Here is a 14,107-nt window from a genome sequence, read left to right on the forward strand (position 1 = left end):
AAAATTTTCGAAATGCGACACAGGTGTGCACACCCACTTTGACACATTTTGTTTCATAATTTAATAATTACAGAGAAGTTGAACAAATTTTACCTTGTTTAATTATCCATAGACACTTTATTAATCAAAGTAGACACCTTCCATAATTGCATGTAACTGCATATATGTAAAACACCGTAAATATTAAATTTGTTTACATTTCTACTATCTTCAAGGATTTGTATGCAATTTGTCTGGTAATGTTACGTGGAACGTGAATGGCTGGATTTATTACTGCAGTGGAATTTCAACCAATCAAATCGCATGTTAGAAATACATGTGAACTATCCAAAATGAAAGTAAAACATTGTCATTGTGAAATTGAAGCAGATTGATATGAATTTCTAGCAAAATGTTCTCACTAAATAGTAATTATGTTCTATTTTACTATGAAAAAACTATCCAAGGAATATGTACCAGCAAAAGAGCTTTATAACAAAGGAATACGAAAATTACTTCTAGAACTCACAGTTTTCAGCTGTGCACACCTGTGTCCAAGTAAGGATTTTTGAGCATTTTGAATGAAACTTTCTCTCTTAGTTCAATGAAAAGCTTGTACTTTATTGCCAAGTGTATTATTTTCTGAAAGATAATGTCTTGGCTGTTGTAATACAGTTTAATTGGTGTATTTATTGTGTTTGGAAGCAAATTTTTCGCTATTGTTTACACCATGGTTGTGTGCAGGAATTTTCACAGTTGTATCCCTTGTATATATATGTAGTAGAATAGAATATTTTTACTTAACGGTCCCTATGATTGCCATCATCACTACACCATTTCGAACCTGATTTTGACATTTTGGCATTTCATCGATAAGAATAGGGTACCCATAAGAATAAGATATAAAAACAATTGTATCAGATCATCTTTTAGGGTTCTGGTTTGAATATTGAACAGTTGACATATATTTCATGTGTAAACTGTAACCTTGTTAGAACCGGGGTGACAATAATTTGGAAAGTACATTTTTATCAAGCTGTGCCTGTGAGCATGTCATTTTATAGATCAGTTGAATGTTATTGACTACATTCGGGATTTTCTGCGCATGCACACTCACTGGTTGGCAAAAACACTGGTTACAGCAACGTAAAACATGTATAAAGGGCTCTTGTTAAGTCAATAAATTGGTAATAAGACCGAAATAAACATTAAAACTATTAAAATATAATGCAAATATATCAAATTAGTACCAAATAGATGTATATTCACAATCAAATTTCCTCATCATAAAATACCAAGTAGTTATAAGCATATAGAGTAAACGTGATCGGATGACTAAACACTGACAATTCCACATAACAAAACAATAAATTTGCCGTATTCTTTCTGATAGTGAGACTTTAATAAATGATGTTTCAACAATAATAAAAATGTATTAATTTCATTATGCTTGTAGCTGTTTGTGTGGATAGTGTTATTTTTCATCAGCGATAGATAGTGTTAGAGGTGCATTTAATCAATTATAAACAATTAAAGCCCTAAAAAGCGTAATACATTACAATTTTTTAATTTTTTGGTGATTTTTTTTTACATTAAATGACAATATTAATACAATTTACATGAAGCATAGGGAAAAACCCTGCATATTATGCAAATTGAACTGTCTTTGCATGTATGTTGAAATCTCTTTACTAGTAAAGTGCTTTCCACAGGATTTTTGTCAGGCGCCCCGGGGCTGCTAGGGGTGGTTCGGGAGGGGTGTCCCCTCCAGACGTTGATTTTTTTTAATTTAACGTGACAATTCACGTTCTGTGGTGCATTATAACACAAAGAAAAACAGCGTCAAAAGACGTCATTTGGTGCGCTATGACTCTTCAAAAAAATCCCCCAGTCATTTAAATACATTTTTTTTATTGCTTAATTGTTTTCAAACTTTCCCGCACAGATAGTAAAATCCAGACTCGAACGATTCCCCAATACATCCGTTTCAACCCGACTATTACTGTATACTTACTACTTTCTATTTATTATCCGATAATCCCGTTTATTCCGTTTTTATCAATCACTTTCTGGTAAATATTTACGATAAAAGCTCTCAATTATTTCTTCAACACAAACCTTGCCATTTGTTAAGTGACTATTTAAAGATTTGATGAAATATTGCCTCTGAATAAGCCTCAATCCCCTGACCTGTTGCGTGCTTGTTTAAAACTCTCAATACACGCACGCTTTTGTATGCAAATGACGCGACGTTGTACATGCTGCATAATTTTCTCTCTCTTTTAATTGAGAAAAAGATTTGACACAAAATAAATTTTCACTGCTAATTTGAAGCAAAAATATTTAATGTTGCGGTAACATTTACATTCGGAAGTGTGTTTCGGATTAAAAACGCGTTAACATCGCATTACGGGAATGGGTTCGAATTACAAATTTAATTACAGTCAAACCTGAATTCAGCGGTCAGTCAAGTGAAATGGCCAAAGTGACCATTGTCCACAGGTGACCGTTGAATTCGGATCACAATTTTAAGATGGTTTGTCAGTTGGTAGTAGTGCTTCCTCGTTACCCCACCCAGTCGTTTGCATACTGTGTTAACTAAGCATGATAACAGAATTTACTTACATTGAATAATACATAATAACATCTTATAGATTGATTTAATTTCATATTGTTATTAAACTAAAGCAATGAACTTATCAACGTAAGTGTTATTGTTTTCTCATGCATCTCGATCATTCAGTAAATAAAACTTGTGACGTGCTTGTTGACAAGTCTAAAAAGGGATTTGCTTTCATAAACCGATAGTACGGCGATATTGTACCGTTCTTATTAAAGAAAACGACGCAAAACGTTTGTTAAATTTATTCGTACGCAAACATCACACAAAAAGCATTTTAATTCAACAACCTCATACAAAATACAACGCTTCAAACTCACATTTGCATTCGATTCATACTTCTCCATAATTTCTCGCTTACGCTTAAGCACACTCTTAACTTGCGTATGTCCAACACAGAGCTCAATTGCAATTACACGCAAACTTTTTCCAGATGCAAATAGTTTCAAACACTTGACTCGCTCCTCTAATGGGAGGAACTTAAGTTTACCACTTATTGTTATTCCATGATTTATTATTCCGATTGCTTTTAAAAGTGTTGTGAACGCTAGAAGCTCTTTTAAAGAATGATCCGAAAATGTTATTTTAAAATCGATACTCAATGATGTTAGTACAATGTACTAATTAGCGGTCATATAATTAGCGATTATTACTTTAAACATGTCAAAAACTCTGACATATTTTCTGTTGAAGAAACCCCCACAATTATTCCCGGAAACAAACCTTCTCAACACCTTATTATTTGTTTACTTGCAGCGGGCCGCTTTTATAATATCAAAGGAAATACCGCTATCAAACGCTTTAACCGCAAAATAGACGGACAAATGATGTGCAGTGTTTTTCATTTTTGCGACTTGAGACGACTGACGCGTGACCGTTGATTTTTTCAGTTCAAACATGATTTCGGAGTTGAAAATAGTGGCCGTTGGCCGTTATGGACAGGTGGCCGTTAAATTCAGGTGTAATATAGAGTGTTTTTCGTCGGGGGGATTCCAGACTGACCGTTGTCTGCAGGTGACCGGTAAATTCAGGTGGCCGTTAGGTCAGTTTCGACTGTATTCCCATTTGAGATTTCAACAAATATTAACCGTTGCGTTATAAATTAACAGTAATTTGTTTATAAACACTTTACGAGTCAAATAAATGTTTTGATGGAATTATTGCATGAAATTCACGTTGTCCACGGCTGTTTTCGGAGAAAACCTGAGGTATTGTCATAGCCAGCTCGTTGTCAGCTGTCCGCCGTAGGCGTCGTGCTTAAACCTTAATATTGGCTCTAATATCAAAGTGCTTCCACCTACAACTTTGAAACTTCATATGTAGATGTTCCTTGATGAGTTCTTCACGCCACACGCATTTTTGGGTCACTAGGTCAAAGGTCAAGGTCACTGTGACCTCTAATATAAAACTTTAACATGGGCTCTAAAATCAAAGTTCTTCCACCTACCAACTTTGAAACTTCATATGTAGATGCACCTTTATGAGTTCTACACGCACACACCCATTTTTGGGTCACTAGGTCAAAGGTCAAGGTCACTGTGACCTCTAAAAAAAAATAATATTAATTTCTGACAAGCTTTTGCAGCCGAGCCTTCACCATTATATAATATGTACTTTTTCAATAAACTGAAAAATCTCTAATTGCGTAAAATTGATTAATAACATATGAAATTGGCAACATTTAGATATAATATAAGCTAAGATACATCATATACCATTAATTAAACCACACACTACCAATAAAATGGAGTACACAAGTTAAATTCTAAGAAATTTATTTTTTATAATTTTAATATGTCACCCCAAAAAACGTCAATTTTTAGCTCATCTATTAAAAAAAAAAAAAAAGAGCTATTGTCATCACCTTGGCGTCGGCGTCTGATTAAGTTTTGCGTTAAGGTACACTTTTCTCATTAAGTATCAATGCTATTACATTCAAACGTGGTACACTTACTAACTATCATGAGGGGACTGGGCAGGCAAAGTTAGATAATTCTGGCTTGTATTTTGACAGAATTCTGTTCCCTTTTTATACTTAGAAAATTGAAAATATTGGTTAAGTTTTGTGTTTAGGTCCATTTTATTCCTTAAGTATCAAAGCTATTGCTTTCATACTTGCAACACTTACTAACTATCATAAGGGGACGGTGCAGGGCAAAGTTATGTAACTCTGACTGGCATTTTGACAGAATTATGTGCCCTTTTATACTTAGAAAATTGAAAATTTGGTAAGTTTTGTGTTAAAGGGATCTTTTCACGCTTTGGTAAATTGACAAAATTGAAAAAAGTTGTATCAGATTCGCAAATTTTCGTTTTAGTTATGATATTTGTGAGGAAACAGTAATACTGAACATTTACCATGGTCTAATATAGCCATTATATGCATCTTTTGACGATTTTTAAAACCTAAAAATTATAAAGCGTTGCAACGCGAAATGATTGAATAATTTGGAGAGTTCTGTTTTTGTCGTTTAAATTTTGTGAAACTACTAAGATTGCTTATATAAGGTATAAAATACGTCAACTATGTGTACTTGGCGGAATAGCTCAGTAGGCTAAAGCGTTTTTACTTCAGGACTCTGGCAGGACTCCAGGGGTCACTGGTTCGAACCTGGTCCGGGCAATGTTCTTTTCCTTTTTTTAATTTTATTCTTGATTTTTTACTGGAGCTTTTACGATCCAATGTTTACATTTATCGATATAAAGCATTTAATGAATAAGTTAAAAAATGCCAAAATCTGTGAAAAGGCCCCTTTAATGTCCACTTTTCTCCTAAAGTATCAAAGCCATTACTTTCATACTTGCAACACATACTAACTATCGTAAGGGGACTGTGCAGGCAAAGTTATGTAACTCTGACTGGCATTTTTGACGGAATTATGTGCCCTTTTTATACTTAGAAAATTGAAATTTGGTTAAGTTTTGTGTTTTGGTCCACTTTTTTCCTAAAGTATCAAAGCCATTGCTTTCATACTTGCAACACTTACTAACTATCGTAAGGGGACTGTGCGGCAAAGTTATGTAAAGCTGACTGTCATTTTTACGGAATTATGGGCCCTTTATACTTAATAATTTGGTTAAGTTTTGTTGTTTTGGTCACACTTTACCCCTAAAGTATCATAGATATTGCTTTCATACCTCTACTTGGAACACTCGCAAACTATCATAAGGGGACAGTAAAGGACAAGTTGCATAACTATGGTTGTCATTTTTACCGAATTATGGCCTTTTTTTGACTAAGTAACTTGGTTACATTTTGTGTTTAGATTCACTTTACTTCTAAAGTAACAAGGCTATTGCTTTTAAACTTTAAATACTTTCATGCTATCATGAGGGTACTGTACCTGGCAAGTTGAATTTTACCTTGACCTTTGAATGACCTTGACTCTCAAGGTCAAATTATTAAATTTTGCTTAAATTGCCATAACTTATTTATGATTAGATTTGATTGATACTTTAACAAACAACTCTTACCTGATCCCACAAATGACTCCGTCCAAACCATCCACAATGCGTCCCAAACATCCCCCCACGAATCCCCCCACCCCGAATCCCCCCCCCTTATTAATTTTTAATTAAAGATCATCTTATAAATGATCACCACACCCTCACACTATACCCCCTCCCCTCCCTACCCCCCCCCCAAAAATAATTTGTATGCCCCCGTAGGGTGGCATATAGCAGTTGAACTGTCCGTCAGTATGTGAGTCCGCAAAAAACTTTAACATTGGCCATAACTTTTTCACTTTTTAAGATAGCAACTTGATATTTGGCATGCATGTGTATCTCATGGAGCTGCACATTTTGAGTGGCGAAAGGTCAAGGTCATCCTTTAAGGTTAAATGTCAAATTTATGGTGTCTGACAATCCGAAAACTTTAACATTGGCCATAACTTTTTCAATATTGAAGATAGCAACTTGATATTTGGCATGCATGTGTATCTCATGGAGCTGAACATTTTGAGTGGTGAAAGGTAAAGGTCATCCTTCAAGGTCAAATGGCAAATATATGGCGTCTGTCCGTCAGAAAACTTTAACATTGGCCATAACTTTTTTAATATTGAAGATAGCAACTTGATATTTGGCATGCATGTGTATCTCATAAAGCTGCACATTTTAAGTGGTGGAAGTTCAAGGTCAAGTCATCCTTCAAGGTCAATTTTTTTTATCAAAGCGGAGTTTTCATGAAGCTAAACATTTTGAGTGGTGGAATTCAAGGTCATCCTTCAAGGTAAAGGTCATCCTTCAAGGTCAAGGGTCAAAAACAAATAAAAAATTTCAAAGCAGCATTATCATGAAGCTGCTCATTCTAAGTGTTGAAGTTCAAGGTCAAGGTCATTCTTCAAGGTCAAGGTCAACCTCAAAGTTAAAAAAATAAATCAAAGCGGCGTTATCATGAAGCTGCACATTTTAAGTGGTGTAGGTTCAAGGTCAAGATCATCCTTTAAGTCAAGGTCATCCTTCAAGGTCAAAGGTCAAACAAAATTTAAAAAAAGATCACAGCAGCGTTATCATGAAGCTGCACATTTTGAGTGGTGGAAGTTCAAGGTCAAGGCATCCTTCAAGGTAAAAAAAAGAAAAATTCAAAGCGGCATTCTCATGAAGCTACACATTTTAAGTGGTTAATGTTCAAGGTCGCGGTCATTCTTCAAGATTAAGGTCATCCTTTAAGGTCAAAGGTAAAAAAAATAATAATCAAGCGGGCAATAGGGGGCTTGTTTTGAAAACACATCTTTTGCTTTTTCAACATGTTAAAAAGCACATATTTATTTATTTTGTGAAGTAACCATAAAATTCAAGCGACATCATCTCTTTGGTCAACAATTCATTTTCAAAGCTACCAATTAAAATAATCACAGCAGCTACATTTTTTGATTTATTTTGGGTTTAGTTTTTGCATCTTCATTAAGGACATCATTTCAATTAAGTGTAATAAATCGAACATTCAACACATCATCCTGCTCCACTCTTTAATGCTCATTCTTTAAGTATTTTCTTCAGGTCAATTAGGTAAAAAAATCAAATAATATAATTACAAAGCGGTAAAACACCGTAAATGCTGGCTTTCATTGTGTTATATAACACTTTGATTAACAGCTTTCAATAAATATTTTAAACATTTAACAGCCAAATATTTTTTTTAATTTTTTTCATCATATAACATACCAAATCCTAAAAGACAAAATAACCCCCTTCCTCCTCCAACATCTTTACCATTATAATTTTTTTTATATTTTTTTGCATTTTTGGGGGCATTTTTGGAAATATGTAATAATGACCACAACCCCACATTTACACCCCTCTCCACTCCACCACTCCAATCTTTGTGATTGAAATTGAGATAGGTCCCTACACCTTCAAAATAAAAATAGATGAGCGGTCTGCACCCGCAATGCGGTGCTCTTGTTTACCATTGTAACCACATAAATATAATTTTAAAATTCTGTCACTAAAATTCTGCGAAACGCTCAAATATGTTCATCTACATATTGTCATCATAAACACAAATAAAAAGGGGTCACCGCACTTTTAACAGAGATTTTTTGTTTAACTATCCCAACGTCTACGTCAATTTCATAAATACAGCAATTAGGCAAACCAAAGTACCTGTACATAGATTGTTAAATATGCATAACCATAAAAATTGTTTTCAAACTTAACTGGGATCACAACAGCTTACCAAAGAACAAATAAAACAATATTTAATCACAAACATTATACAGTGCTCCACTAGGCCTAATTGAAGGGCGCCCCTCCCTGACCTCCGGAAATTCCGCCCTGCCCTTACCTAGGACCCCCCTGCCCTGAAAAAAAAAATATTTATATATTTTTTACATATGATGATTAATAGCCTCTTTTTACAATACATTGTAATTAATTTATTTTCATTGTATATGTTATATTTGAATTGTTTAATAATAATGGGAATAATATATTCTAACAATTATTAATAACATATAAATTAACACGCAAGAGGAAGCATTCCAGAAACGCCCGCCGCTCGTAAATGCCCTTTTGACAAAATACTGCGAATCCAAAGTGCCCTTTTGACAGAAAACCCCCCTGCCCTTTCAAATCCTAGCTGGAGCACTGTAATACCATACAGAATCAAGCTCAACCTTAATCATTAATAACTGAAAAGTACTTGTTCACAGATTTCGGCATGTTTTGAAGTTTGTGATTAATGCTTTAAATGTATAAATGTAAACAACAGGACTAAAGGGCTCCAGTATAAAACAAGAATGAAATTAAGAAAGAAAATAAAGTATAAAAAAAAGTTAACCCCACCTGGAATCGAACCACTGGCAATAATTATTGTATTATGACCAACTCGGTCATTTCTAATGATACTGATAACAAAAATATTGAGTTGTGATAATAGCATCATGGGTGTTGCTATAAAATATCCTCGGTTAAATAAACTGCAACTATTTCATATTTAAATGAAATTTCCCTTTGAACTTAAGAACAGTATTTAGAAACCATGAAATCAGAATGAAAAACTACAGTTTACAACTCTCAGAGTGAAATTAGATTGAAAAAATACAGTGTAGAACTCCCAGATTGAATAATTCCTGTACTTATAATAGCTTGATTGGTCATAGTCATGACCTCCGCTACTACTTAAATGTACCCTGGGTACTCTTAATTATACTTTAAAGTAACCCAGGCAATAGGAAATATACTAAAACATACCAAGGAATTCTAACCCTAAATTGGTCGTTGTCGGCTATTATTTTCTAATTAATTATGTTCATATTTTTGTCACTATAATTTTTATAAAATGACCTCTATATTATCGAAACTCATACCAAAAAAAGAATCTTGAAGCAAGTTTTGTTCAAAGAGAATTATGTTTCTTATTCAGTGTTTTTTATGTCCCCCACTATAGTAGTGGGGGACATATTGTTTTTGCCCTGTCTGTTGGTTGATTGGTTGTTCTGTTGGTTGGTTGGTTGGTTGGTCTGTTTGCGCCAACTTTAACATTTTGCAATAACTTTTGCTATATTGAATATAGCAACTTGATATTTGGCATGCATGTGTATCTCATGGAGCTGCACATTTTGAGTGGTGAAAGGTCAAGGTCAAGGTCATCATTCAAGGTCAGAGGTCAAATATATGTGGCCAAAATCGCTTATTTTATAAATACTTTTGCAATATTGAAGATAGCAACTTGATATTTGGCATGCATGTGCATCTCATGGAGCTGCACATTTTGAGTGGTGAAAGGTCAAGGTCAAGGTCATCCTTCAAGGTCAGAGGTCAAATATATGTGGCCCAAATCGCTTATTTTATGAATACTTTTGCAATATTGAATATAGCAACTTGATATTTGGCACGCATGTGTATCTCATGGAGCTGCACATTTTGAGTGGTGAAAGGCCAAGGTCAAGGTCATCCTTCACAAGGTCAAGGTCATCCTTCAAAGTCAAACGTCATATAGGGGGACATTGTTTCACAAACGCATCTTGTTTTCATTCAAAATCGGGTCCGGTAATCCGCCCCATTCGCAATTGAGAAAAGTATATAATTTTTCCAAAATGGGAGCTAAAAATTCCAAAGTCCCAAAGTTCCCAAAGTTTGTTTTTGAGATCTCAATATTTTGTTCATCTCCCATCCATATAACATGTATAACATTTGTATTCTCTATTTTGAAGCATTTTTTTAGTAAAACAACAACACCAGTTACACTAATTTCCCAATTTGAGTCAAAACGCTGCAAATTTTCCCAATCCAAATGAACCCAGCCCCATTCCCAAAATGGTGGAAAAAAACAACTGTTTTTCCATATTGTGTTTTAGGACATCAGATTTGGGACAGTAGTACCCTAGCCGACAAAAAGGCGACAATGACCAATGAAGCCTGAGAATGTTAATGATGAAATTAAAGTGTGAACACTACTATCCTTTATTCCCATATTATTTGGCCTCGTCATTTTATCGTGACTTTGAGGAGTCCACTTGAAAAAAAACTCTTAAAGTTTTGAGAAGTTTTTATTTATTTAGTGTTTATTTATGAAAATAACGCTGATTCTTTTTTATCTGGTTTTCATTAGAAAGTAGGTCATATTTACTATGATTTTTAGCTCTGCTGTTTGCGGACCAAACCTGAGGTATTGTCATAGCCAGCTTGTCGTGCCGTCGTCCGTGTCGTGCTAAAGCTTAACATTTTGTCAGGTTTTGAACATTGGCTCTAAAATCAAAGTGCTTCCACATACAACTTTGAAACTTCATATGTAGCTGCACCTTGATGAGTTCTACATGCCACACCCATTTTTGGGTCACTAGGTCAAAGGTCAAGGTCACTGTGACTTCTAAAAAAAAAAAAAAAAAATCTGTCAAGCTTTCATTTATTCAAAACTGCACCCGCAGCCGAGCGTTGCAACCGTTATGCTGTGCTCTTGTTAATTAAGAAACAAATTATTGTATTTTTATGCCCCCTTCGAAGAAGAGGGGGTATATTGTTTTGCACATGTCCGTCTGTCCGTCAGTCGGTCTGTCCACGAGATGGTTTCCGGATGATAACTCAAGAACTCTTAGGCCTAGGATCATGAAACTTCATAGGGTCATTTATCATGACTGGCAGATGATCCCTATCGATTTTCAGGTCACTGGGTCAAAGGTCAAGGTCGCAGTGACTTGAAATAGTAAAATGGTTAAGGATGATAACTCAAAAATGCTTAGGCGTAGGATCATAAAACTTCAGAGGTACATTGATCATGACTGGCAGATGATCCCTATTGATTTTCAGGTCACTAGGTCAAAGGTCAAGGTCACAGTGACTTGAAATCGTAAAATTGTTTCCTGAGGATACTCAAGACTGCTTACGCCTAGGATCATGAAACTTCATAGGTACATTGATCATGACTGGCAAATGAACCCTATAGATTTTCAGGTCACTAGGTCAAAGGTCAAGGTGACTCAAAACAGTAAAATGGTTTCCGGATGATAACTCAAGAATGCTTACGCCTAGGATCATGAAACTTCATAGGAACATTGATCATGACTGGCAATTGACCCCTATTGATTTTCATGTCACTAGGTCAAAGGTCAAGGTCTCAGTGACTCGAAATAGTAAAATGGTTTCCGGATTATAACTCAAGAATGCTTACACCTAGGATCATGAAACTTCATAGGTACATTGATCATGACTGGCAGATGACCTCTATTAATTTACAGGTCACTAGGTCAAAGGTCAAGGTCACAGTGACTCGAAACAGTAAAATGGTTTCCTGATGATAACTCAAGAATAATTAGGCCTAGGATCATGAAACTTTATAGGAACATTGATCATGACTGGCAGATGACCCCTATTGATTTTCAGCTCACTAGGTCAAAGGTCAAGGTCACAGTGACAAAAAACGTATTCACACAATGGCTGCCACTACAACTGACAGCCCATATGGGGAGCATGCATGTTTTACAACAGCCCTTGTTTTGTTTATGGTTTATTAAAAGGTTTATCAAATGTTTTATAAGCCGCTTATTTGTACAAAAAATAATGTACAAATATTTTATTAACAACATGAGCAAGTGTTTTGTTTTTCCATTTAACAACTACTTAATTTATAGAACAAACACGTTGGCATAGTAACAAATCTTGGCAACAAAAGGGATAGGCCGATATTATAAGAAACTTTGTACATGATACAGATGACTACAGGGAGCTTATTCTTGCCAGTATTTTGTTTAATATTGCTGATTTAAATGCAGTTTTGCTGTTATTTCCAAGAATAAACATTTAAGTGTAGAATTACATATAAAACATGTGTGTTTTTAATCGTTTCACTTCAAATATTTATATGTATTTATTAAGAAGGCCCATTCTATGGATATGAATGCTTCTTTTTTTTTCAAATTAATCACAAATTGCTTAACATACATGTATGCTATATGTATATATTTAAATTAATGTCACTGTACACTCATTATAAACTGTTTCCTCTTTACAAAGTTGCATCTGGCTATAAATGTTTCAGTAAAAAATGTTAGTCTTTTAATACCGTAAGTCTGAATGCAACGGAATGAGGTGCTTATTAACTTTGAACAGGCTTGTGGTAACGGTTTTTTAAAAATTTGTCTTAAATTGGTATGTCATCAAAGCTCAACACAAATACAAATGTAGGTAAGCAAGTGATTTAACCCTTTGCATGCTAGGAAATTTGTTGTCTGCTAAAATGTTGTCTGCTGAATTTCTAAAATTAGCATTTTCTTCGATTTTTTTCAAAGAATACTATCAGAATAGCAAACAGTTTGGATCCTGATGAGACGTGGCGTCTCATCTGGATCCAAACTGTTTGCAAAGGCATTCAAAATTCGTTCTAGCACTGAAAGAGTTAAGGGCACAAGGCTCTAATTGTCCTTTGCAAAGGCATGTTGGCAGACATGCTGCAAACTTTGGTCGCACGGTAGCACTGAGGGTGCTGATTTGATTTGTTGGGATATAACACTGCTAGTACTGGAAATACATGTACATTGATGTGCTTGTATATTATTGACTACCATAATTATGCAGTTCAGTATGAAAATAATTTCATAGATGTGCCCAATATTTGGAGTTGAAGCTTAATGGAACTGGTTCATGGAGCAAAATGTCATTGGATGTTTGTATGGTACCATTGAAGTACCATAGATATATCCCCTTGAAATGTTTGCTAAAATTAAATTAAAAAATTATTTATCTTTTTAAATTCAGGGTCAGGTATTCTACATTGCATGATATAAAACAAATGTAATACACATTAGATGAAAGTCCCCCTTTACCCCCAGCAAAATTTCCATTTTAATATGTTTTCAACTTTCACCCATGAATACAGTTTGAAGCATTATATAAACAAAAGTACGCAGTATTTTTTTGCTTGAATTTAAGTCCGGTAGTTGGGCCCATTACTAATTGATAAAAGTACATATTTTTCTAAATGGGATTTATAAAATACCTAATTGTAGGTTTCCAATAGTTTTTAATGAGTATCAACATTTAGTTCATCTCCCAGTCCCATCAAGTTCTCTAAGTTGAATCTTAGTAAATGTAATATTGAAATCACTTTTACATTGTATTTTCAATGTTAAGGTATTATTAAGCAAAAAACAGCAATATCAATTTCCCAAGTTTAGTCAAAGCAATACAATAAGTTTTCCCAGTCCAAAACGACCCGGCCCCATTCCAAAAATGATGGGTAAAAAACTCTGTTATTGCTCTCATGTTTCTGAATTGTCTCATTACAGATTTATCGTAACTGGAAACATTATGAGGAAACGCTGCAGATTGAAGTACATGGTGATGTTGCTTGGTGTTGTTGGAATCATTGTCCTCTTTGAAATCCTCCAGAAGTGGAGGTTAGAGTGATTGACCAACAACTAAACGTGGTACTGTCTGGCCGAAGAGCAAAGTGAAACAGCCTGCAGGGTATACAAGCCGATAGGTGAGACTAATAAAGAAGTGTTGAAAATTAATTACTTGATTCTACTAAGGAATATGTATTTGTACAAAATATTTGTCACGCTCAAT

The sequence above is a fragment of the Dreissena polymorpha genome, chromosome 5, assembly GCF_020536995.1.
Source record: "Dreissena polymorpha isolate Duluth1 chromosome 5, UMN_Dpol_1.0, whole genome shotgun sequence".
In the NCBI taxonomy this organism is placed as follows: Eukaryota; Metazoa; Mollusca; class Bivalvia; order Myida; family Dreissenidae; genus Dreissena; species Dreissena polymorpha.